The following is a 23351-nucleotide window of genomic DNA, read 5'->3' on the forward strand; positions in this document are numbered from 1 at the left end:
TAATAGTGATCGCAACCCCATTTCTGAATGTTTTGCAACCGCACTTGCAAATTACCACCCTCTTCAAGAGGGTGGTAATGTAGTCGCAATTTGGAAGGGGTCCCTGGGGGAACCCTTCCACTTTGTGACTGTCTCTGAAAATATTTTTTAAGGGCAGGCAGTGGTCCCAGGGACCACTACCTCCCTTTAAAAAATGAAACGAAAATGTTTCATTTTATTTTTTAAATGCATCCCGTTTTCCTTTAAGGAAAACGGGCTGCATTTTTAGAAAAAACTTCTTTATTTAAATGCAGTCCCAAACATAGTGGCCACCATCCCTTGGAGGCCCTGTCATTCCCAATGGGCTCGCAAACTGCGACAGGCTCATTAATATTTATGGGCCTTGTAATTTGCGACCCATTGGGAATGGCAAACACTGTCTGATACACTGTTGTACATTGGATTTAGCGCCTCGCAATTTGCGACTCGCAATTTGTTGCAAATAGCGAGGCGCTAAATCCAATGGTTGTACATCTGGCCCTTAATCTCCATGTGCCTAACAAAAATGTATGTGTCCTTGTGTCAGGGGTGTTAAACAGGCCCCCGCATCCCCCGCGGTGCGGGGGGCCCGAGCTGCAGGGGGCCCCCTCGGCACCGTACTTATGCCTGAGCGCTCCGGAATAAATCCGGAGCGGGGGCCCCTAGAGCTTTTGTTACGCCGCTGCCTTGTATAATGTAACTGGTGCTCACGTAAAGCGCTCCAATACCTTGAGGTCGAGTTAGCGCTATATAAAACTGCAAAGAAAAAACTTTTGTGAATGTGTGTGTCAGAGAAAGCATGTTTGTGCGTGTGGGGTGGGGGGGGGGGGGGGAGTGTGTGTGAGAGTGATAGACCTTCCAACTCACATGATGCCACCATATGTCACATGATATCAGCTCCCTTCACATGGTCACCCGGTGAAGAGTCCATATTACATGTGTGCACACAATTCAGACATGCCGATAGACCCGATTCAGGCGGGAGAGTCTCGATTTTTGAAGCTTTATTTAGGCTGTTCCACACAAAAGACTGCACGTGCTGATAACCACCTCACATGAAAATGTGGAAAGAGGGACATTATCTCAGAAATATTAACATCCTCCACAATCCTTTGAAATGCGTTGGGAGTTTTCTTTTAACAGCAAAGTCAAACAGAAAGAGAAGTCGAGTGTTGAGATGTCCTAAGCTGTGCCCTTGCAGGATGACGGATGGTGGGCTGATCCGTTCAGAGGCCAAAAAACAAAGTGTCTCTGCTCTGCATTTATACTAGAGGAACCGGAAATAACTGCGCAGCGAGGCAGAGACACACGCTCGAATTGTGTCTGTAAATAAATGTACAGAGCTTTATTGATAGATCTTGGCTAAATTCCTAGGTTGGGCTTGGATTATTAGAAATAGATATCCCTAGGTACCAGTGTTGTGTCTTATTTTGTTTCTCATTTTGTGCTCACCTTGGAATCGTTTTTATCTTTTATCTTGCATGTATGTTTCTTTTATATTGTATTGTCTTTCATGATGAAATTAATCGATAATAAAGACTATGAAACGGAAACGGATAGATCTTGTGCACTTTGGGACTGGACAACCTTGAGCAGTGTATTATGCTGTATAAAAAAAACTGTTAAGTGTAGGGAAACCGTTTTTCTTGGAACCTGCTTTCAAGTGCTAAGTACTGAGGCTGCTGGCCTTGATTCCACCTCTTACCTCTTTCTTCTTCCACCACCCAGCACTTCCTGTCTCTTTTTCTCATGAATACCAAGGCTGTCTAATCTGGATTCCACCTCAGACCTCTTTCTCCACCCTACCTTTCCTGTTTCTTTATCTCACTCTTACATATTCTTTCTCCCTTTGTCCCTATTTTTCTCTTCCCCCTTATTTCTTCTTTTCACGTCCTGCACTCTCTTGCTCTGGGTCAAAGTGTGTGAGTGCTGGTGCACACCACTAATCACTGGCAGAAATTAAGCACTGCATAGATAGATGCAGCCACTGACTCCCAAGAAAGTGCACTTAAGGCAAATTTGCTGAGTGTTCCAAAACTTCAAATTTTTCATAATCAGTTTTTTGATCAGTGTACAAAGAGTGTCTATGCATACTAATGGTGCTCTGGGGAGACTGTTACAGTCCAAGGAAAATATTAGCGTTGATTTCAGTAGACTTTTGGGGTAAATCATTTCTCTCGTTTTTTTAGCAGTATCTCAACTTTTTAGAAGCAGTCTTCTTCCACAGAACAGTTTCTCCACAGTCTCAGTAATTTTGTGAAATGTGAATCTTTTCTTTCAGACTGTGGGGGTGATGACTGCTATATCGAAGAAACAAAACCTTTTATGTCGGCTTCCAGTAAACCAAGATGTATAGTACTATCGCAAAATGGATTTCTCACTGTCTAATTCAGTTATGTAATTCACAAAATCACTTTTTACTACCAATTCATTTGTGGAAATATTAATATAAGATTTCCACAAGACTGCAGTTGTATGTAGGGGTGGGCGGAATTTGCGAAATTCACTTTCGCAAATTATCGCGAAAATGTTAAAAATCTCCGCAAACACGCGGAAATATCGCGAAGATGTGGAAGTTTTTTTCCCGCCCGTTCGCGGTATTTTCTGCTTGGTCGCGGCTCGCCAACTTACCCATGCGGTTGCTCGCGGCCATCTTGTTTTCACTTGTCTCGCGGTGCATGATCGCGAGAAGAAAGACGTCATCGCGCGACGCATGACGTTACTGCGGGCACGAACTGTCGCGAGACAGCGCAAATGGCTCCCAACAATCCAACATCTCGTAGAGAACGCGACCGGATCGGGAAAACTTGTCGGCGAACGCGGGGATTCAAGTAAGGCGATCGCACGCACGCGAGAATGTATTATTTTACAGCGCGAGCAAGAAACAAATTATCGCTAAGCTGCGGAATGCGGAAATGTTGACATTTTAGCGCTTTCCGCGGAACGCGAAAATGCCAAATTATCACAATTTCCGCGAACGGAACGGAATTTTGGCCCAGGCCTAGTTGTATGTTGCTGTACGAACATTGTCATTTTTAGGTCCCGCCCGAGCTAGCACATTCGCTGTTCTGGCGAGACTTTTAGTTACTGGGCTTCAAAAAGCCGACCTCAGCTTTTTGTGAGGCATAGAGCGTGCGGTTACGCGCACAAGCGCGCGCGCCTCGCTCCAACTCTCCGTCTTGCTTGCACTTCAACGCTCCTCCCTCTCCCCCACCACAGAGCGCGTCTCGCGGCCGCGCATCTTTTTGTTGCTTGCTTGTTTAATGAGTGGTGTTGGTGTTCCCCAAACAAGTATTTAGAACGGCGAGCTAGCCCTCTGCAATGGCCTTTCAATTGCTGCTTCTGGCTTTAAGAAACGTCGGGTGGGGCATGGCTGCTGAGTTTACATTCATCGACCCCCACCAGAATTGCTGGCACCAGCCCGGCGAGGCTGCCGTCTCTGTTTGTGAAAAGTTGCTGTGTTGCTCGCCTCTCTTCCATTTCCCTCGGTGGAGATTGAAGCATTTTCCCCCACCATCCTCCCCATTGTTTCCACATGGAAGTCACCATCTTCCCTCCATCACTGACAAAACTGAGCTTTTTGATTACCACTGCATGTTTATTCAGCACGAGCCGCTGATGTGTCATTGCCTTCTTTGAAGATTACGGGCTTTAAAGCTCCCTTCGCCCGCTCGCTTTATTAATGGTAGGTAAACTTTTCTTTTTTTAACTTTCAAGATAGGTCTGCGCGCCCTGGGAGAGGCAGGCTGCCTTTTTAACTCAGGATATGGATGGGGCTCAGCCTCGCAGGGCAGGCCGGGCTCCATCCATCAGACTGACCACATAAGCCCGTGTATTGCAGTTGGCAGCCTCGCACAGATTTCCGAGCCATGAGTCACAGCCATTAACGTTATAAGAGCCCTCGACCCCCCTCCCCTTCCTCAGCATTGCTTTCCTGCAGTTTAAACATCGATAAAAGGTGAAAAATAACAGTACTGAAATAAATTGTATTTTCCAATCAATGTGTTCCTTAACCAAACTCAGACATGACTCATGACTCCCTGAAAATGAATCCTATCTTCTCCACTCCCCCCCATCCCAAGCAAGTTTACCTATAGCTCCTCCCCCGCCTTTTCTCCGCATCTTGCCACTGACCTCTGGCTCTAGTTTCTGTGAATTCCCTTTCTGCTTTTTTTTAATGTCACCTTTTATTTTCCTCCTCCTGTTCAACTAGCTGGTCCGCTCTCCAAGTCTCAATTTTCCTAGTCTTCTACTAACTCCACGCTCTCTCCACCTCTCCGTTTCTCTGCCTCACACCACCCTTTCTCCCTCCATCTCTACGGCACAGCTCCCTCCGAATTGAGAACCACGTGTGTAATACGAGCCCCGAACTGTAGTGAGCTTTGCGAGCGCCTCAAACACCTCACGGGAATTTGGGAAGCGCGCCCCTCCTCCAGACGATTTATGTTTAAAAACAAGGCTAAATGCTGCTCCCCGCAGCCATTTTTCCCAATCATATTGACATCTAATGTATACTTAGAAATAGAATCTCTTCCAAAGTGGACCTAACTCTGTGCTTTAAGGGTCAGAAACACGGCCGGTTTTCATGACCAACATCAAATGCACTGTTCAGAAGATGGCGTGCCCGCTTGAACGACTGAGCAGACCAATATCTGCGGTCACATGGGAAATACTGGCTATATCCATTAGGAGAAGCCCAAGCCTCCTCCGAAGGGTGCTGACCACCGACTTGATCACCCACAGAGCTGCGACAATTGCACTACGTGTTCCTCGAGATTGGACACCACTGCAGAGCCACAAAGGGTCAGCAATGTATGTATCTTCCAGCATACTAATACATCATTTCTGTTTTCTTAGGGCCAAAGCTCTAGAGCACTTCTCGCAGTGGTCAAGCAGCCGCCATCTTGCTCCTCAAAAAGTTCCCTCCCACTTTTGTTGTAGTAGGCACCTGTATGCAGTAAATTCTAACATTTTCACTTTATTTACTGCTTTTAGAACTTCATACATAGTGATCTACTTTCTTATTGAGGTTCAGCTCCAAATATCTTACAGACATTCCCTTATGTTGTTCAGGTGATCTTAGTGAATTGACTTCATTTTTGTTTACCTCCCAGGTGTTAGGAGTGGCAGCTCTACTAAGAATAGTGCATGGTCTGACTCTGTCATCGACTCTATTCTATTTCTGCCATATGGACAAACAATCTCTAGTACAGGCCCAGGAATTCTTCAGTGTGACTTACGAACATGGCAAAAGAGGCTATCGCTAATGTACAACAGCCTTACTCTACCAGGCCCACGCCTTAGCTCTCCTGGGACAACTTTCGATCTGCCCCAAGTCCTTTTTAAACTGTCCAAATTTAGATTGTTAACTAGAGCCAGCTCCACCTGCCCTAAAGAACTGAAACATGCCATTGTTTTTATTATTCATCAAACAGCTCCTGTTCATGGCTCTTTGTGTATATTGACCTAATCTTAATTTCTCTGTACTTTTGTGCCATTCAGAAGAATGCACCTCCTGTGCTTCTCCATAAACCTTTCTATTGTGATTCAGCCAGTAATTATACAGACAACCTTAACAAAGGACCTATCAGGTTACATGCAAAAGCAGTGTACACCCCCAAGATGGCGCCCGTCATTACGAGAGTTAACGCTCCAGTGTCTACTCCACAGGCTGTTTTCCCGCCTCTACGGTGCATATAACCAGAGCTCCCTGACTCACACGCTATTATGTGGTGATCCTGGGAGAGAATAGGTCTCATGGCTGGAGGTGCTAACTAGACAAGTAAGACTTTCCTTTCACAGCTAATCTATCGCGGCGGTAACCTTTTTTCTTTTCTAGCTCCTTGGCTCGCCAATAATGAGATTTTACTCATCACCTTTAATTCTCTAATTTAGGGATCTAGAGACCCTCCGCCCCAGCGACACCATGAAGTATAATAATACTTTTTTTAAAGTAGGTGAAAACAGTGGAATCCTTTATGTTTTTATGTTTGTATGTCTGTGTGTCCACAGTTTTTTCACTTGAGCACTTTAAGAAAAACTCACTAATGCAAACTCTGTTACAGGAGATACCTGGCACCACGATATAACGTACACCGATTTGTTTCCCTGTCCACGAGATCCTGTGGACAGGTGTATATATCTAATCTATGTGTGTCATTATCTCTCTAAACAGATACATCATCCAGATGTGACTACGGATTATTTTTTCCACAAGGGAACCGTATGTATATAAGCATACCTAGTACGTTTGCTACAAATAAATACTTTCTATCTAATGCACGGAGTGATACACACAGGGCTGGTCCTTGTGTGGTCCTGAGGAAGTGGTTGGGGTAACCACGAAACATGTCGACGAAGTAAATAGGGACAGCCTCACATAATTGTCACTGTTCTCTGTTACTAGCCCCCTTTTAATATACATTTACCAGATAGGAGCAGAATAAAGTTAGGGCTCACTATCTAGGTAATTTTTAATTCACTTTTGTCACTCCACATTCACAGCACAACACATAGTACAAAAAAAAGTGCTCCTACGTAATCCGCAAGTTGCAGCACGCCCCAGACAGTAGATGCCTGGGAGGACCCCTATGATGAAGCATGTCACCCTGGGGCAACCCTAGGTGAGTGAGGGGACTCTAGAAAAACAAGTGTTTTTCCAGGAATACTTTGTCTAGGACTCTGCCACTTTCAGAGTACCTAACCAAAGGTAGGTTTTTACTGGGATCCCTGTGGATTCTATTGGTATACCAACTGGTTGTACCTGTAATGCCCATACACTCAGTATTTAGGGGCACCCATGAACCTTGATCTTCAGATTCGACGGACCATAGAAGACCACTGCCAGACCAGGAACTGAACCCCTACAGACAGAACTCAGCGAGATACCCCGACCTGTAATCAGTATGACAACTGGACCTGCAGTCCTTCCCAAAACCCTGCAAGGCCTCCAATAAGCCCCGGAGATCCTTCAGCCTTCACCAAATCACTAACAGCTTCCATTTGGGCTAGAGGCTCTAGACCCCGGCATCTGCCAGTACAACAACAGCAGCAGTTGAGGACCGACACTTGTATAGACACGACTTACCACTGCACAAGAACCCCAAGACTGCTGCGGTAGAGGACCGACACTTGTGTCAACGCTTCTCTGCCCTGCCAGAAGAAGGCACCACAGGTAGACGGCCTCCACTATTCACAGCTCCGCTCCTGAAAGCCTGTACCCTCCTGCAAGTGGCCCGGTTGGCCTCCTCCTTCCCCCCCCTGCACGGTCGTGGCCTCTCCGTGATGGTCCGCCGTCGGTGGAACTCCTCCATCCCGTGCGCATTACCATCCCCATGACTGAAATTGCTGGGTTGGTGGTGCCTCCCTTTTTGATTGACAGTGACTCGCTGATGACGACCGCAATGGTAACAGTGTTGGCGGTCTACTGAATCCCATTCATCTCCATTGCTCTCCGCTGACCGTGAGAGTAAATATCATTACTGGTATCGACTGCCGCGGCATAGACACTGAATCCTCCACCTCTTCGGGTGCACCCAGTCTCCTTTGACTAACATTGGGCTCAGCGACCTCTGCTCCCGGCCGCCTCAGTGGCGCTGGTGATGCAGTACCTTCCTTAAACTGAACCTTGCCCAGTGTTGGTCTAAACCCCCGAAGACTGGAACAGTAAGTTGTGTACTTACCTGCTAATGCATAACCCTGTTTTCCTTCCTTAGGATTGCATTGCATTCTATCTATTGCATACAACTCTCTTTTTCAAGTACCCAGTGTTACTGTTTCTGATGAACAATACAAAAGCATCCCCGGGACTGTAAAGAACGTCCACTGCCCTGCAAAATTATTCCGACTGCATTTTTACAAGTATCACTACTTTGAAAACTGTGACTTACCTGCAACGGAGTGTTTCTTGGTTCTAGAAATAAAATAACCAAATAATAACTTTTCATACAAAACAGTTGGCCTGGTGTGACGGGGCCGGGGACATGACTGGGGTGGACTCACCTGTTTGGCCACATTGGTCACAAGACCCCTCTATACCCCTTTATGTTCTTACACAGGCAGGCGAGGAACGAGAACAACCACAGGACTGGATTTACAGTCATCAGCCGGACTGGACTCAGAAAAAGGTACTGGGTGCCTTTAAGACGGAGATCCCAGGCGACGAGACTCCTCCCCTGGATGACGCGTCCTGTAGCGGGACTTCAAAGGAGAACAGGAACAGGAAGTTAGCGGACGGCGTTTCCCCGGAGTTGGAGAGTGAGCTGGAGTGGAGGAGAAGAGCAACGGCGAGCGGAGAGGAGTACGGAACATCGGAGGAGAGCGAGTTGGAGTGGAGGAAGAGGAGTCGAGAGGAGCGGACGGCGGAGCCGAGAGCGGAGACTGAAGAGCCTACGGGAGCCGAGAACGACAAGCCAGGAGGCCACCGGTTCTGCGAGGCGCCCTGCCACGTTCCCAGGGGAGGAGCGTGGCTGGAGCAGGTACGGGGGAAAGTCGCAGGCTGGGTGGGGAAGGGAAAGTCCTCTTAACGAAGTCACAGATAACCTCCAAAACCCACCATCACCCCCATTCCCTAATTCTCCCTCCCCCCTGAGCACTTAGACACCAACTAGACTCTCGCTGCACGGTGTCCCTCACTCCTGGACCCTTCACTTACTATCGCTGGTTAACACCGCCTAATACGTGTTTTCCCTTTTCCTTTTGGGCTATACCGGGGAAGAGAAAACCTGTCCAGACCAACGATCGGGAAGAAAGGGACGACGGGGATACCTGCAGTGACTCGACCTACCCTGATCACGTCAGAGCAGCCCCTGTTCGCTGGATGGGAAAGACTGTTATCACTTGGCAATAAACCTACTTCTAAACACTATATCCTCCTTGTGCCGCGTGTCTGTCACCCCGAACCCACTACACTGGTGTCAGAAGTGGGATTCCGCCATCTGGATGGACAAGATGGACGCCCTTATCCAACACCTCGTGCAAGGGCAGGAGAAATTGGAATGGGCTATCCAACGACAGATGACGTCAGCCCAAGCGGACAGGGAGGTGTTTCAGACCACTATCAATGCCCAGCTGGAACACCTGCAGAAATCAGGCACAGCCCCACCCCTCTCGATGCCCCTAGAACACCGCCCTCCGCACGCCCCGAACCCGTCAGGGATCGCACTACAGAAATTTCTTCCTGGGGATGACCCTGACGTGTATTTAATGAACTTTGAACGAGCCGCACGAACACTGGGATGGCCCGAAGAAAAGTGGCCCTTCTTTTTGGCTCCCCTACTAACAGGCGAAGCTCAGTTCGCATACCAGGTGGCTAACCCCACAGGTACCGTGCCTTACTATACGATAAAAGAGATCATCCTGGATCATCTAGGACTTGATGGAGAAGCCTATAGAGTGCGTTTCAGAAGAGAACATGGATTGCTTGGGGAGAATCCCAAGACGTTGTTCTTTCGGCTCAAGATGGCAGCCGACAAATGGTTGAAGCCCTTGATTAGCACCAAAGAGGAGGTAATGACGAAAATATACCTCGAGCAATTTATGGAAGCGTTGCCATATGACACCCAAAGGTGGCTGAGACAACATTCCGGACTAACACCTGAACAGGCCATAGACATGGCCACCAACTACTCGAGAGCCCAGCCAAGAGCAGCAGGATGGGACGTAGAGAAGGGACACAAGGGTGGGAATCTCGGAAAAGGGGAGAAGAAACCCAAGGGTATGCCCGAGCCTCCTAGACCCCGACCAATACGGGTAGAGGGTCCACCGGTCAGAGGACCACAGTGTTTTGACTGTGGGGAATGGGGGCACATTGCCAGACTCTGCCCAAGGAAGCGTACAGCGGAGGAGCCGATGGAGGTCGGATACTTGCCCAGGTCCATCTTATATTCAGCGGAGATGGGTAATTCTTTTTATGTAAGTTTAAAACTAAATGGTAGGGTGGTTAGAGCGTTGCTTGATTCAGGCTGTCGACAGTCCGTAGTACAAGAACACCTGGTCCTACCTCATCAGTATGTACCTGGGGCAGTCGTACACATCCGCTGCGTACATGGTGACGTGAGACCTTACCCTCTCGCCCAGGTAACCCTTCATACACGAGACAAAAAGCCGTGTACCGTGAAAGTTGGGGTGGTGGAGTCCTTGCCCGAAGAAATGCTACTGGGGGTGGATAATCCTGAGTTTCTTTCCTTGTTTCCGGGATCTAGTTCAGAGCCACCCTTGAGGACTGGGGTAATACGGACAGCCCTTATGTCTCCCGAACCCTGGGTCCTAGACCGCAGCTTTCGGTTTGCACAGGCCAACGACACCACACTATTTAATGCATGGGAAAGCGCCCACAGGTCCGACTCCCAGGGGACGAAGCAGTACCCTCGTTTCCTCATAAAAAGCGGGCTCTTGTACAGGGAGGGAGCAGAGGGAGCAAACCCCCAGCTACTGGTTCCAGTGTCCTTTAGGGAGCAGGTCCTCTTCTTCGCTCACGCGCATCTTACCGCCGGACATAGCGGGAAGGAAAAGACCACGGACAACATAACCCACTTCTTCTATTGGCCGGGAGTATATAAGGATGTCTACAAATATTGCACGCAATGTGAGACCTGTCAGAGGAAGAATACACAGCGTCCTCCTGCAGCCCCGTTACATCCATTACCTTCCATTGGCACACCGTTCGAAAGGGTAGGGATGGATCTGATCGGGCCCTTACCGAAGACAACAAGAGGGCATGTGTACGCGCTGGTGGTCGTGGACTATGCCACCCGCTTCGTGGAAGCCTTTCCGCTGCGGACCCCGACTACCAGCCTCATAGCAGAGAAGTTCGTCGAGCTGTTCTCCAGGGTTGGGTTCCCGAAAGAAATCCTTACAGACCAAGGCACCCCGTTTACATCCAAGCTCATGAAAGAGGTCTGCAAAACCCAGGACATACACCAGTTACGGACTTCCGTATATCATCCACAAACGGATGGCCTCGTGGAGAGGTATAATCAAAGCCTAAAGAACACCCTTAAGAAAATGCTTACAGCAGAGGGACGTGACTGGGACCGGTTGTTGCCTTTGGCTTTATACGTCCTACGAGCACAAAAGCAGAGTAGTTTGGGCTTCTCGGCCTTCGAGCTCCTATACGGACGACAACCAAGGTCCCTATTAGAGATCACCAAAAACGTATGGGAATCAGAGGGAGAAGACGAACAGAGGTCCCTGCTGGACTACACTCACCAGCTCAGGTCCAAGCTAGGAAAGCAAAGGACCCTCGCCTGTTCCAACCTAGAACAACAGCAAACCCGTCAAAAAAAGTACTATGATCGGGGAACTAAGCTGCGGAAGCTACAGAAAGGTTACTGGGCCCTACTGCTCCTACCGGGTATAGCCGATAAGAGAAAGCAAGAGTGGAGGGGTCCATATGAGATCGTGGATACCATTGGAGACACGACCTACAGACTGCGGCTGTCCCCTACCAAAACTCAAACGTATCATGTGAACTTATTGAAGAAATGGATTGGACCGCCACCGAAAACAGCCCATCTACTTATTCCCACAGGTGAGAGCCCGACTACCAAGATAGATGAGCTCGTCGTGAACGAAGGTCTAAACCCACAACAGAAGAAGGAACTCAGGGATGTGCTAATACCATACAGAGACATCTTTTTGGATCTCCCCGGTAGAACTACGCTGGTGGAGCATAGCATTGAGACCCATCCAGGCAAGAAAATAAGACAAAGACCCTACAGGATCCCGGCGGCCCGAAGGGAAGCCATACGTAACGAAGTACGCGACATGCTGGAGTTAGGTGTGATCCAGCCCTCACGGAGCGATTGGGCCTCGCCGATCGTAATGGTCCCGAAACCAGACGGGTCCAGACGTTTTTGTATGGATTTCCGCGCATTGAACGCTATCTCTACATTCGATGCATATCCGATACCACGAGTGGACAAGCTCATCGAGAAACTAGGCGACGCGGTATATATCACCACGCTAGACTTAACGAAGGGATACTGGCAGGTACCCCTTAGAAAAGAGGACAGGAAGAAAACTGCGTTCATCACGGAGGAGGGACTATTCGAATTCACGGTTCTTCCATTCGGGCTTCATGGGGCACCTGCCACCTTCCAGCGTTTGATGAACACCCTACTTCAGCCCTATGCCGCCTTCTGTTCCGCATATCTGGATGATATCGTCATTCACAGTACGCAATGGGAAGGCCACTTACAACATGTTCAAACGATCCTGGCGGCACTCCAGAAAGCCGGCCTCCACGTAAATGCAAAGAAGTCTCGAGCTGCTTTCCATCGGGTGAACTACCTGGGTTTTGTCTTAGGTGAGGGAACCATAACACCCCAAGCGGAGAAAATCAGAGTCATCGAAGGCACCCCTTTCCCACGCTCCCGAAGAGACCTGAGAGCTTTCCTAGGGTTTATAGGCTACTACAGACGGTTTATCCCGGGTTTTTCTGCTGTAGCCGCCCCCCTGACCAATCTACTAACAAAGACAGCCAAAACCCGAGACCTGACACACCCCTCTCCCGAAGCCGAACAGGCTTTCTTCGATCTGAAAAAAGCCATAACTTCACAACCGGTCCTAGCCTCCCCCGATTTCACCAAACCCTTCATTCTTGCCACAGATGCCTCAAATGTGGGGGTGGGGGCTGTGTTATCGCAGGAGGCGTTGGACGGGCTGGAACACCCTATACTGTTCGTCAGTAGGAAGCTCTTTCCTAGGGAGATGAAATACCCCACTGTGGAACGAGAGTGCTTAGCCATCAAATGGGCTGTTGATAAGTTGCAGTACTACCTGGAAGGTAGGCCCTTCATGTTATACACGGACCATGCCCCGTTACGATGGATGTATCAGAACAGAAGCCTCAATCCCCGCATACTGCGCTGGTTCCTGTCTCTGCAGCCCTATGCATTTACGGTGAAACACAAGAAGGGAAGGGACAATGGCAATGCAGATTACGTCTCCAGAGTCTTCCCTCTCCCCGAACGGGAGACGCAAGGGGGGGGGAGGTATGTGACGGGGCCGGGGACATGACTGGGGTGGTCTCACCTGTTTGGCCACATTGGTCACAAGACCCCTCTATACCCCTTTATGTTCTTACACAGGCAGGCGAGGAACGAGAACAACCACAGGACTGGATTTACAGTCATCAGCCGGACTGGACTCAGAAAAAGGTACTGGGTGCCTTTAAGACGGAGATCCCAGGCGACGAGACTCCTCCCCTGGATGACGCGTCCTGTAGCGGGACTTCAAAGGAGAACAGGAACAGGAAGTTAGCGGACGGCGTTTCCCCGGAGTTGGAGAGTGAGCTGGAGTGGAGGAGAAGAGCAACGGCGAGCGGAGAGGAGTACGGAACATCGGAGGAGAGCGAGTTGGAGTGGAGGAAGAGGAGTCGAGAGGAGCGGACGGCGGAGCCGAGAGCGGAGACTGAAGAGCCTACGGGAGCCGAGAACGACAAGCCAGGAGGCCACCGGTTCTGCGAGGCGCCCTGCCACGTTCCCAGGGGAGGAGCGTGGCTGGAGCAGGTACGGGGGAAAGTCGCAGGCTGGGTGGGGAAGGGAAAGTCCTCTTAACGAAGTCACAGATAACCTCCAAAACCCACCATCACCCCCATTCCCTAATTCTCCCTCCCCCCTGAGCACTTAGACACCAACTAGACTCTCGCTGCACGGTGTCCCTCACTCCTGGACCCTTCACTTACTATCGCTGGTTAACACCGCCTAATACGTGTTTTCCCTTTTCCTTTTGGGCTATACCGGGGAAGAGAAAACCTGTCCAGACCAACGAACGGGAAGAAAGGGACGACGGGGATACCTGCAGTGACTCGACCTACCCTGATCACGTCAGAGCAGCCCCTGTTCGCTGGATGGGAAAGACTGTTATCACTTGGCAATAAACCTACTTCTAAACACTATATCCTCCTTGTGCCGCGTGTCTGTCACCCCGAACCCACTACACCTGGATTCAGTCTTTGAGTGTGGAGTCATTTCTTGCCCGAGTGTGTACAAGAAATGCTTAGCACAGCCCTCTGATAAGCCTGACTGCTCGACCACGCTACCACAAAGAGAGCTTTTAGTGTTATCTACTTTAGCCTCGGGGGATCCACTGGGCTCTGTGCACACTATACCTTACTTTGGTATAGTATATACAGAGCCAGCTTCCTACAGTCATCCTCAAAAATGAGTGTGACCTTACCTGCAATCACTAGCTCAAATTAAGCCACAATGGAGCACCCCATGACATCTGGAAGCCTTGATTGGGTTTAGTTATTGAGCTCACAGCCGCGCCTTCTTGGGTCGGCTGCCAGGGGAGTCCATGCTGCCTCGAGCCAGGCCTGACTTTTTGGCCGAAAGCACTTTACATGTTGGGGTTCTAAGCCTCTGCTCTCAATGTTTGAAGCAAAACTGGAAGTCTCACCCTGCATCAAGCTGGAAGGCCAGGCCCTGCTGATGGCGTGTCCTCTGCCAGCCACGCTTGGCACTTCTGAATTACCGCTGCCTGCATGGCACCTGCCCGGGCTCCTTACCATGGGCTGGATTCCCTCAGTTTTCTTTGGTTGGCTGCCAGGGGAGTCCATGGTGCCTCGAGCCAGGCCTGACTTTATGGCCGAAAGCACTTTACATGTTGGGGTTCTAAGCCTCTGCTCTCAATGTTAGAAGCAAAACTGGAAGTCTCACCCTGCATCAAGCTGGAAGGCCAGGCCCTGCTGATGGCGTGTCCTCTGCCAGCCACGCTTGGCACTTCTGAATTACCCCTGCCTGCATGGCACCTGCCCGGGCTCCTTACCATGGGCTGGATTCCCTCAGTTTTCTTTGGTTACTTTAGCAGTTCGAAGCAAAAAGAATGATTCACGCCCTATCGTATCTTGCATCCTCCCTCCCTCTCACATAGTTTGAGATCCTAATCCTATTCACCAAAGCCCTCTAAAGCAGGATCGATCTAAATAAAAACTGAAACTTCTGGCTTCCTATGTCACGTGTGATCAGTTGGTGCCGTCCTAGACTTTTAGGGCCTCATTTATGAGAAGTGACGCATCGCTGCGTGAAAGCAGCGATGCCTCTCTTCTCAGTGCGCCCTCCTTGCGACATGATGGATGCATCATATTAACAGTATGACGCATCATGTCGCAAGGAGTTACAGATACGTCAGTATTTCTGACGTATCTGTAGGCGCAAAAGTGACGCATTGCTGGAGTGTGTCACAAAAGTGAAGTAACTCCAGCAATGTGTCCTTTCACATCCCATGTGAAATGTGCCTGCGTCAGTCCTACGCCTACTGTGAGGCAGGCGTAAGATATTGACGCATTTGCACCCTATAAGTGGCGCAGTGACATCTCGTAGATTTCACTGTGTCACTTCAACAAGGCTTACTTATGTGGGAACGCCCACCCTGCATACTTTGTAAATAGGGCGCAACAGAAGGCATGCTCTGCGCCGGCAATGCGTCACAAAAAGTGACGCAACGGAAGCGCCAAACTGTCGCACGGCCTCATAAATAAGGCCCTCTTAGGGGCAGATTGACAAGCCCCTTGTGCCACTTTTGCGTCACGTTTCCCATGTTAAAAATTACGCAAAAGTGGTGTAAAGGCCTTGTAAATAAGCCCCCAAGTTTCAGAATGCGAAAGAAAAAGCAACCGCTGAAAGAGCCCCTCGCCCCTGGACCTGGCACAGCCGGGAGTTCTTCACAGCAAGTCCGCCTCGAACAGACCCTGAGCCCAGGGCAGCGGCGAGAACCGGAGCTGCAGCTGCCAGTGCCGCGTGGTGGGGGTTCCCTCATACAATTGTTCCTCGTGCAGGGTTACTCATATCATATTACTCTCTCGCTCTCTATTTTGTGTTGCAGGGTGTCTGTCCGTCAAGATAATTCTATCCTTGTCAGGAAAGGGCCAAGTAGGTAGTTTTTACGCAGCACTGCGCGCAACAGTTTTGTCAGTTCTAAATATTCCTTCCTTGTTTCACAATTTGGCTCTGAGGAAAATGATTATTTTGGTGTTTGAAGACTCTAATGTTTCTGTGACAGATCAGTGACAAATCTTTGGTCAAGGGAATTCTGAAAACGGCTGTAAAGGACAGCTAGTGCCGCCAAAACGAGTGAACCCACTCCAAGCGGAGGCCTACAAGTCCCAGCATGCAAACGCTTCCTGCGCGCTTCACAACTATTTCATTTTGTGTCCGCGTTTAAGGTGTTGTCTGACTTTTCTGTAAAGTGTTTGATTAGTTCAATGTCAATCCTGGGATTAGAGCCAAATTCACTTGGGATGTTTGAACTGTTTAGTCCATCCTTAAAAAGTACAACTACAAGCCCCAGAATGCAACATGCTATGGGATGAAAGGCGAGAGCTTACGTGTAATGGTACTCAGGCCAACATGCTACTGGGAAGTTATGATTGTCTCCGATTACATATAAATATATCGATTTCTACTGTTTCGTCTAACAAAACCCATGCATTTTTTTTTAATTGAAGCCCATCGAACCACATAGACAAACCACATTCTCCTTTGCTCCTTCAGGGTGTGGTGGCCAGCTCGAGGGCGTCAGGTAGAATGACCACAGGTCCCACAATGCATTATTCTCAAAAGTCAGGCGTTGCAACTGAGCAGGTGACGTGAGTGCAGCTGAGCTTACAAGCGGAGCTCGCTTGAAGTCCACTGAAGCGCAGGTACACACCTACAGCGCCACCTGCATTGTGTAAGCTGGTGCATTGTGGTACTTGCAGTTGCTTTAAATCAGGGTTAACAGAAGTATCAGAATGATGCCTAACAGGAGAAAGGTAGCTCCTCGCGCCCTGTGTGGGGCCAGATAAGACCTCGCTCTCTTGCAGATATTTCCCGCTTCCTCGTGTTACTCTTCCAGACCAGATTTTCACTTTGCATTCTGGTATTTGTAGTTCTGTTTCTATTCCATTTCAAATTTAGGATTGCACTTACCAGATGTCAAAGAACAATCCTGGCCTGGGTGATCTACTCAGGCATGGATCACGGAAGCTGCCGAGCTCTTCGTTGGAGGGGGTGGGAGTGTTAGGAGAACTTTAGAACTATCGGACCTGTGGGGGGGCAGGGCAATAAAAGAATTCCCCGAGTTAAAAAATATAGAAGGAGAAAGGAAGGGATGGAGAGAAAAGAACGTGAGGTGGTTGTAGGTGAAGTGTTATTCCAGAACAGAGCAGCTGGTGTGTATTAACGACTAATTAAGGCCCGGGATTCGTTTCCAGGTCGAGAGAGAGGCCCGCACCACCCTAGCCTCTCCCAGGCGCTGAAGCATGCCTGCCGCCCCCTCGCCTCCCGCAGGCCTCCACTCCAGAAGCTGAGAGAGGCTCGCAGCTAGGTCGCCCCTCCCTGGACCCTGCAGCAGGTATGTGGTGAGCACGTCACTGCCCTTTGTGCAGCCGGGTCCTCGGGCGTGCAGAGCCCCGGGGTTCCCTGCACTCACGCAGGGCTGCCTGGCTACTTACTCCCGAAGCCCGGTTTCAAGGACTCCGCCTGTAAGTCAAGCCCGCCTACCTTCCATTTACGATTCTAGCGCCTTGACCCGAGCTGTCTTCGGTGATGTTTCTGTTTAGGCGCAGACAGAGCTCACGTGTTTCCCTGGTCCATGCGTGGGTCGATCACAAACTTCAGCATTTTTCTTTGCCTTCTGGTGTGTAGTCTTATTTCCATCATAAAACCAGACGACAAGTCCCATCATGCAATATAACCTGGACTGGTGGAGCTATTCACACGTGGACCTGAGAGGACTGCGATGGGCGCGTTACGGTGATAGGGGGAGGGTCGGTCAGTGGGTGTTGAGAACAGTCCTCATTATTTTAGTTTTAAAGACGTATTTTTAAATTCATCACTACAATGTGCTTCCACCTGTCTTGGGTAAATAGTTGCAACAGGAGAAAATCCTTGTCTCTGGGGTGTGCAGACACACAGCATCAGAGGTGCTGAGGATGTTTTGTTAGTGAGAGAAGCTCCTGCCTCTGAGGTGTGCAGACACACTGCATCAGGCTCTGGGGTTGAGGATGGTTTGTTAGTGAGAGAAGCTGTCTCTGAGGTGTGCAGACACGCTGCATCAGGCTCTGAGAAGGTTTTGTTAGTGAGAGAAGCTCCTGTCTCTGAGGTGTGCCGACACACTGCATCAGGCTCTGGTGCTGGGGATGGTTTGTTAGTGAGAGTAGCTCCTGCCTCTGAAGTGTTCAGACACACTGCATCAGGCTCTGGTGCTGGGGATGGTTTGTTAGTGAGAGAAGCTCCTGCCTCTGAGCTGTGCAGACACACTGCATCAGGCTCTGGGGATGGTTTGTTAGTGAGAGAAGCTCCAGTCTCTGAGGTGTACAGACACACTGCATCAGGCTCTGGTGCTGGGGATGGTTTATTAGTGAGAGAAGCTCCTGCCTCTGAGCTGCGCAGACACACTGCATCAGGCTCTGCTGCTGAGGATGGTTTATTAGTGAGAGAAGCTCCTGCCTCTGAGCTGTGCAGACACACTGCATCAGGCTCTGGGGTTGAGGATGGTTTGTTAGTGAGAGAAGCTGTCTCTGAGGTGTGCAGACACGCTGCATCAGGCTCTGGGGTTGAGGATGGTTTGTTAGTGAGAGAAGCTGTCTCTGAGGTGTGCAGACACGCTGCATCAGGCTCTGAGAAGGTTTTGTTAGTGAGAGAAGCTCCTGTCTCTGAGGTGTGCCGACACACTGCATCAGGCTCTGGAGCTGGGGATGGTTTGTTAGTGAGAGTAGCTCCTGCCTCTGAAGTGTTCAGACACACTGCATCAGGCTCTGGTGCTGGGGATGGTTTGTTAGTGAGAGAAGCTCCTGCCTCTGAGCTGTGCAGACACACTGCATCAGGCTCTGGGGATGGTTTGTTAGTGAGAGAAGCTCCAGTCTCTGAGGTGTACAGACACACTGCATCAGGCTCTGGTGCTGGGGATGGTTTATTAGTGAGAGAAGCTCCTGCCTCTGAGCTGCGCAGACACACTGCATCAGGCTCTGCTGCTGAGGATGGTTTATTAGTGAGAGAAGCTCCTGCCTCTGAGCTGTGCAGACACACTGCATCAGGCTCTGGGGTTGAGGATGGTTTGTTAGTGAGAGAAGCTCCTGCCTCTTAGGTGTGAAGACACACTGCATCAGGGTCTGGTGCTGGTTTGTTAGTGAGAGAAACTCCCGTCTCTGAGGTGCGCAGACACACTGCATCAAGCTCTGGTGCTGGGGATGGTTTATTAGTGAGAGAAGCTCCTGCCTCTGAGCTGTGCAGACACACTGCACCAGGCTCTGGTGCTGGGGATGGTTTATTAGTGAGAGAAGCTCCTGCCTCTGAGCTGTGCAGACACACTGCATCAGGCACTGGTGCTGAGGATGGTTTATTAGTGAGAGAAGCTCCTGCCTCTGAGGTGTGCAGACACACTGCATCAGGCTCTGCTGCTAGAGATGGTTTATTAGTGAGAGAAGCTCCTGCCTCTGAGCTGCGCAGACACACTGCATCAGGCTCTGGTGCTGATGATGGCTTATTAGTGAGAGAAGCTCCTGCCTCTGAGCTGTGCAGACACACTGCATCAGGCTCTGGTACTGGGGATGGTTTATTAGTGAGAGAAGCTCCTGCCTCTGAGCTGTGCAGACACACTGCATCAGGCTCTGGTGCTGGGGATGGTTTATTAGTGAGAGAAGCTCCTGCCTCTGAGCTGCGCAGACACACGGCATCAGGCTCTGGTGCTAGAGATGGTTTATTAGTGAGAGAAGCTCCTGCCTCTGAGCTGCGCAGACACACTGCATCAGGCTCTGGTGCTAGAGATGGTTTATTAGTGAGAGAAGCTCCTGTCTCTGAGCTGCGCAGACACACTGCATCCGGCTCTGCTGCTAGAGATGGTTTATTAGTGAGAGAAGCTCCTGTCTCTGAGCTGCGCAGACACACTGCATCAGGCTCTGCTGCTAGAGATGGTTTATTAGTGAGAGAAGCTCCTGCCTCTGAGCTGTGCAGACACACTTCATCAGGCTCTAGTGCTGGGGATGGTTTGTTAGTGAGAGAAGCTCCTGCCTCTGAGCTGTGCAGACACACTGCATCAGGCTCTGGTGCTGGGGATGGTTTATTAGTGAGAGAAGCTCCTGCCTCTGAGCTGTGCAGACACACTGCATCAGGCTCTGGTGCTGGGGATGGTTTATTTGTGAGAGAAGCTCCTGCCTCTGAGCTGCGCAGACACACGGCATCAGGCTCTGATGCTAGAGATGGTTTATTAGTGAGAGAAGCTCCTGCCTCTGAGCTGCGCAGACACACTGCATCAGGCTCTGGTGCTGAGGATGGTTTATTAGTGAGAGAAGCTCCTGCCTCTGAGCTGTGCAGACACACTGCATCAGGCTCTGGTGCTGGGGATGGTTTATTAGTGAGAGAAGCTCCTGCCTCTGAGCTGTGCAGACACACTGCATCAGGCTCTGGTGCTGAGGATGGTTTGTTAGTGAGAGAAGCTCCTTGCCTCAGTGGTGTGCAGACACACTGCATCAGGCTCTGGTGCTGGGGATGGTTTGTAAGTGAGAGAAGCTCCTGCCTCTGAGGTGTGAAGACACACTGCATCAGGGTCTGGTGCTGGTTTGTTAGTGAGAGAAGCTCCTTGCCTCAGTGGTGTGCAGACACACTGCATCAGGCTCTGGGGATGGTTTGTTAGTGAGAGAAGCTCCAGCCTCTGAGATGTGCAGACACACTGCATCAGGCTCTAGGGTGGTTTGTTAGTGAGAGAAGCTCCTGCCCCCCCCCCCCCCTCCCACCTGAAAGAAATTTCTGGAATCGACCGCCGCGCGCATATTCCAGGCATATCCAGCAAATAATGTTCAATACAATAAGAGTGTTTAGTAAACCGCAGGTTTGTGAGTGGGTGTGGTGAGATGACAGAGGCTGTGTGCCTGTTTTTCAGAGACGGTCAATCTGTGGATGGATTTTTGCTACTGCGATCCTCAGATTGTGCTCCACGTCCAGTCTTGAACGGTAGTTAGTCCTTAAAACCGCAAGTGCTGAAAACCCAATCTCACATAAATAGGACGAGCTGAAAGGCAAGAGAGTTTTGATAGCGGTTTCTCCCAAAGCTGAATATTCTGCAGACGTTTTCAGCCAAAACAGGGACTGCAAGGGAGACAGTGTTGTCAGATTTTTCGAGCACTCCCTAGGTCAGAGCTGGTACACGAGAAACCAATCTTCTCTAGAAATCATTAAAAAACGTTTTAGGCAGCATCATAATGGGATAATTGCCCACCAACCAGTTATGGATCCGAAGACAGTTGAAAGTCCACAGAGAGGGCATTGAACGAACATCTAATTGAGAATTCCTCGGCGGTACGATAAGTTGCTTGCCTGAAGCAGTGGGGGTTTAGGACACGTCGGGCTGGTGTTTAAAAAAAAAATAGCCCTAATAATAAATTAATGATGTTGTCTATTTTACTTCAGAGTAATGTTGTCTGACAGACTTTGTGATGGCATGGACATGTTAGGGATTTTGGGTGCCCTGGGCCAAACCTATTTTGGGGTCCCCTGTTCAGTACAGCTTTGAGTTTAAATGATTTACTTTCAGCTCTGCCATACCCTATTTAGCCAGGCTACTAACGGTGCACAGGCACTGTAGTCGAAATTCTAAAAGCGTTTACATCTAATATTCAGAGATAGTGATGTGTGTTTTCACTGTTGTAACAAAGCAGCAGCCCACTAATTTTACAGCGGATAATATCTGTGAAATCCTCCAATTTCTCGTATGGTTGTTGCATGAAACAAACACTTTCCTCTGCAAATAATAATAGACTCCCTCACATCAATCAAAGAGATGAAACAAAACGGTATTTGCAAGAATCTGTTGAGGAATTATTCCAGGCCATCAGGGCAAAAACAGAACTGTCTCTGTCAAGAGGGGCCCCTGGAAGGCTGGATTGCAGCGCATTTAGATGTCTCCTTTTGTAATTTAGGAAGAAAACCTTGATGGGGCAGGACATGCCCATACTTGTGTACAGGGGTGAGTGAGGTGAGCATATGAATTTGGGTGCGCATGTTGGTGCAGAGTGGGATGAATGAATGTATGGTTAGTGGTGGGCTTATTTGAGTGAGATTGCAGATTGAACAGTGAGGGGGACAGTTGAGTGAAGTGTCACGAGTTCAGGTTGAGTCGTGTGCTCGTGTGACTGCAGGGTGAGGTACAGGGTGAACAGCGCAAGTGCATTGTGAGTGCAGAGTGATAACTGTGAGTGGAGGGCAAGTGGGTGAATGGTGTGAGTGCACGGTGATCAGTGTGAGTGCAGGGTAAGCGGGTAAATGGTGTGAGTGCCTGGTGATCAGTGTGAGTGCATTGTGATCGCTGTGAGTGCAGAGTGATCACTGTGAGTGCAGGGTGAGCGGGTGAATGGTGTGAGTGCATGGTGATCAGTGTGAGTGGAGGGTAAGTGGGTGAATGGTGAGAGTGTATCGGATCAGTGTGAGTGCAGGGTGAGGGTGAAAGTGAAGGGCGAGAATGAAGATCGAGTTGCCTGAATGCAAGGTGCAATCCCAGACACTTTAAGTAACTCAGCAGGTTATTGACGGCAGCGTAGGGTTTCAAATGTGTTAAACTATTGCTATTATGGCAGTAACCAGGGATCAGGGTGAAGGAAAGAAATAATGTGCTGATCCCTCAACAAACTTCCAGTCTTATGATTAGGGTTTCCAGCTCATTATTTTGATGTCACAGGCGGTATAAAAATAAGCAGTCACCTAAAGCTGTATTTTCAGCACTTGTCTGTGCATACTTTGAACAGAAAATATAAATATAAATAACTTTTAATTATTTTCTAGAGCTGCTTGAATGATCCATGACTGTTAATAAAAGGGAACAAAGACAGAAAAGTCACATTACACATGAATACATACTTCTTTATTTATAACCATATTTAGTGTCAAGACAAGCAATTTCCAGGCTGTTTAAACAACACATGGCTGGCTGGCATTTTGCACGCCTGACTGTGTAATTTTAAAAGAAACTTTCAGGGACGTTTTAAGGATTTTGAGGGCCCTGGGCCAAATGTATTTTGGGGCCACTGTTCGAACCAGCTTTGATTTTATGATCCTGTCTCAGCTCTTTCATGCCTTCTTTGGTCAAATGCTAAATGTGTGTACATATGATATTCAGGGATAGTGATGTGTGTTTTCAGTATGTAACACAACAGCAGTCCACTAATATTACTGCAAATAATCTCGGTCACACCCTCCCATTTCTCATATGCAAGGTCCTGTATTGATCTAAAATAACTTTTTATATCGATGTTACATGACGCATAAACAACGTTTGGCTGCAAAATCTCTGTAATAGACTCTTACACCTTAAAAATGAATAATAGGAAAACGCTATTTACAACATTGTGTTTACAAAAA

At 49.1% G+C, this 23351-nt stretch overlaps 1 protein-coding gene and 1 pseudogene across 2 annotated transcripts in view; one reads left to right on the forward strand and one right to left on the reverse strand.

Moving 5' to 3' along the window:
- The window catches only part of LOC146859416 (uncharacterized), an 80997-nt pseudogene extending 63896 nt beyond the window's left edge, over positions 1 to 17101 (reverse strand). The window contains exon 1 of the transcript XR_014980104.1: positions 16932 to 17101. The product of XR_014980104.1 is annotated as an uncharacterized LOC146859416 (transcript). The remainder of the gene's footprint in view (positions 1 to 16931) is intronic.
- Positions 16972 to 23351, forward strand: part of LOC146859417 (rac GTPase-activating protein 1-like) — a 404586-nt gene continuing 398206 nt past the window's right edge. The window contains exon 1 of the mRNA XM_085647164.1: positions 16972 to 17355. The gene's annotated coding sequence lies outside the window, so the exon portion shown is untranslated. The remainder of the gene's footprint in view (positions 17356 to 23351) is intronic.

The sequence above is a fragment of the Triturus cristatus genome, chromosome 3_2 (genome assembly GCF_964204655.1).
Source record: "Triturus cristatus chromosome 3_2, aTriCri1.1, whole genome shotgun sequence".
NCBI classification, from domain to species: Eukaryota; Metazoa; Chordata; class Amphibia; order Caudata; family Salamandridae; genus Triturus; species Triturus cristatus.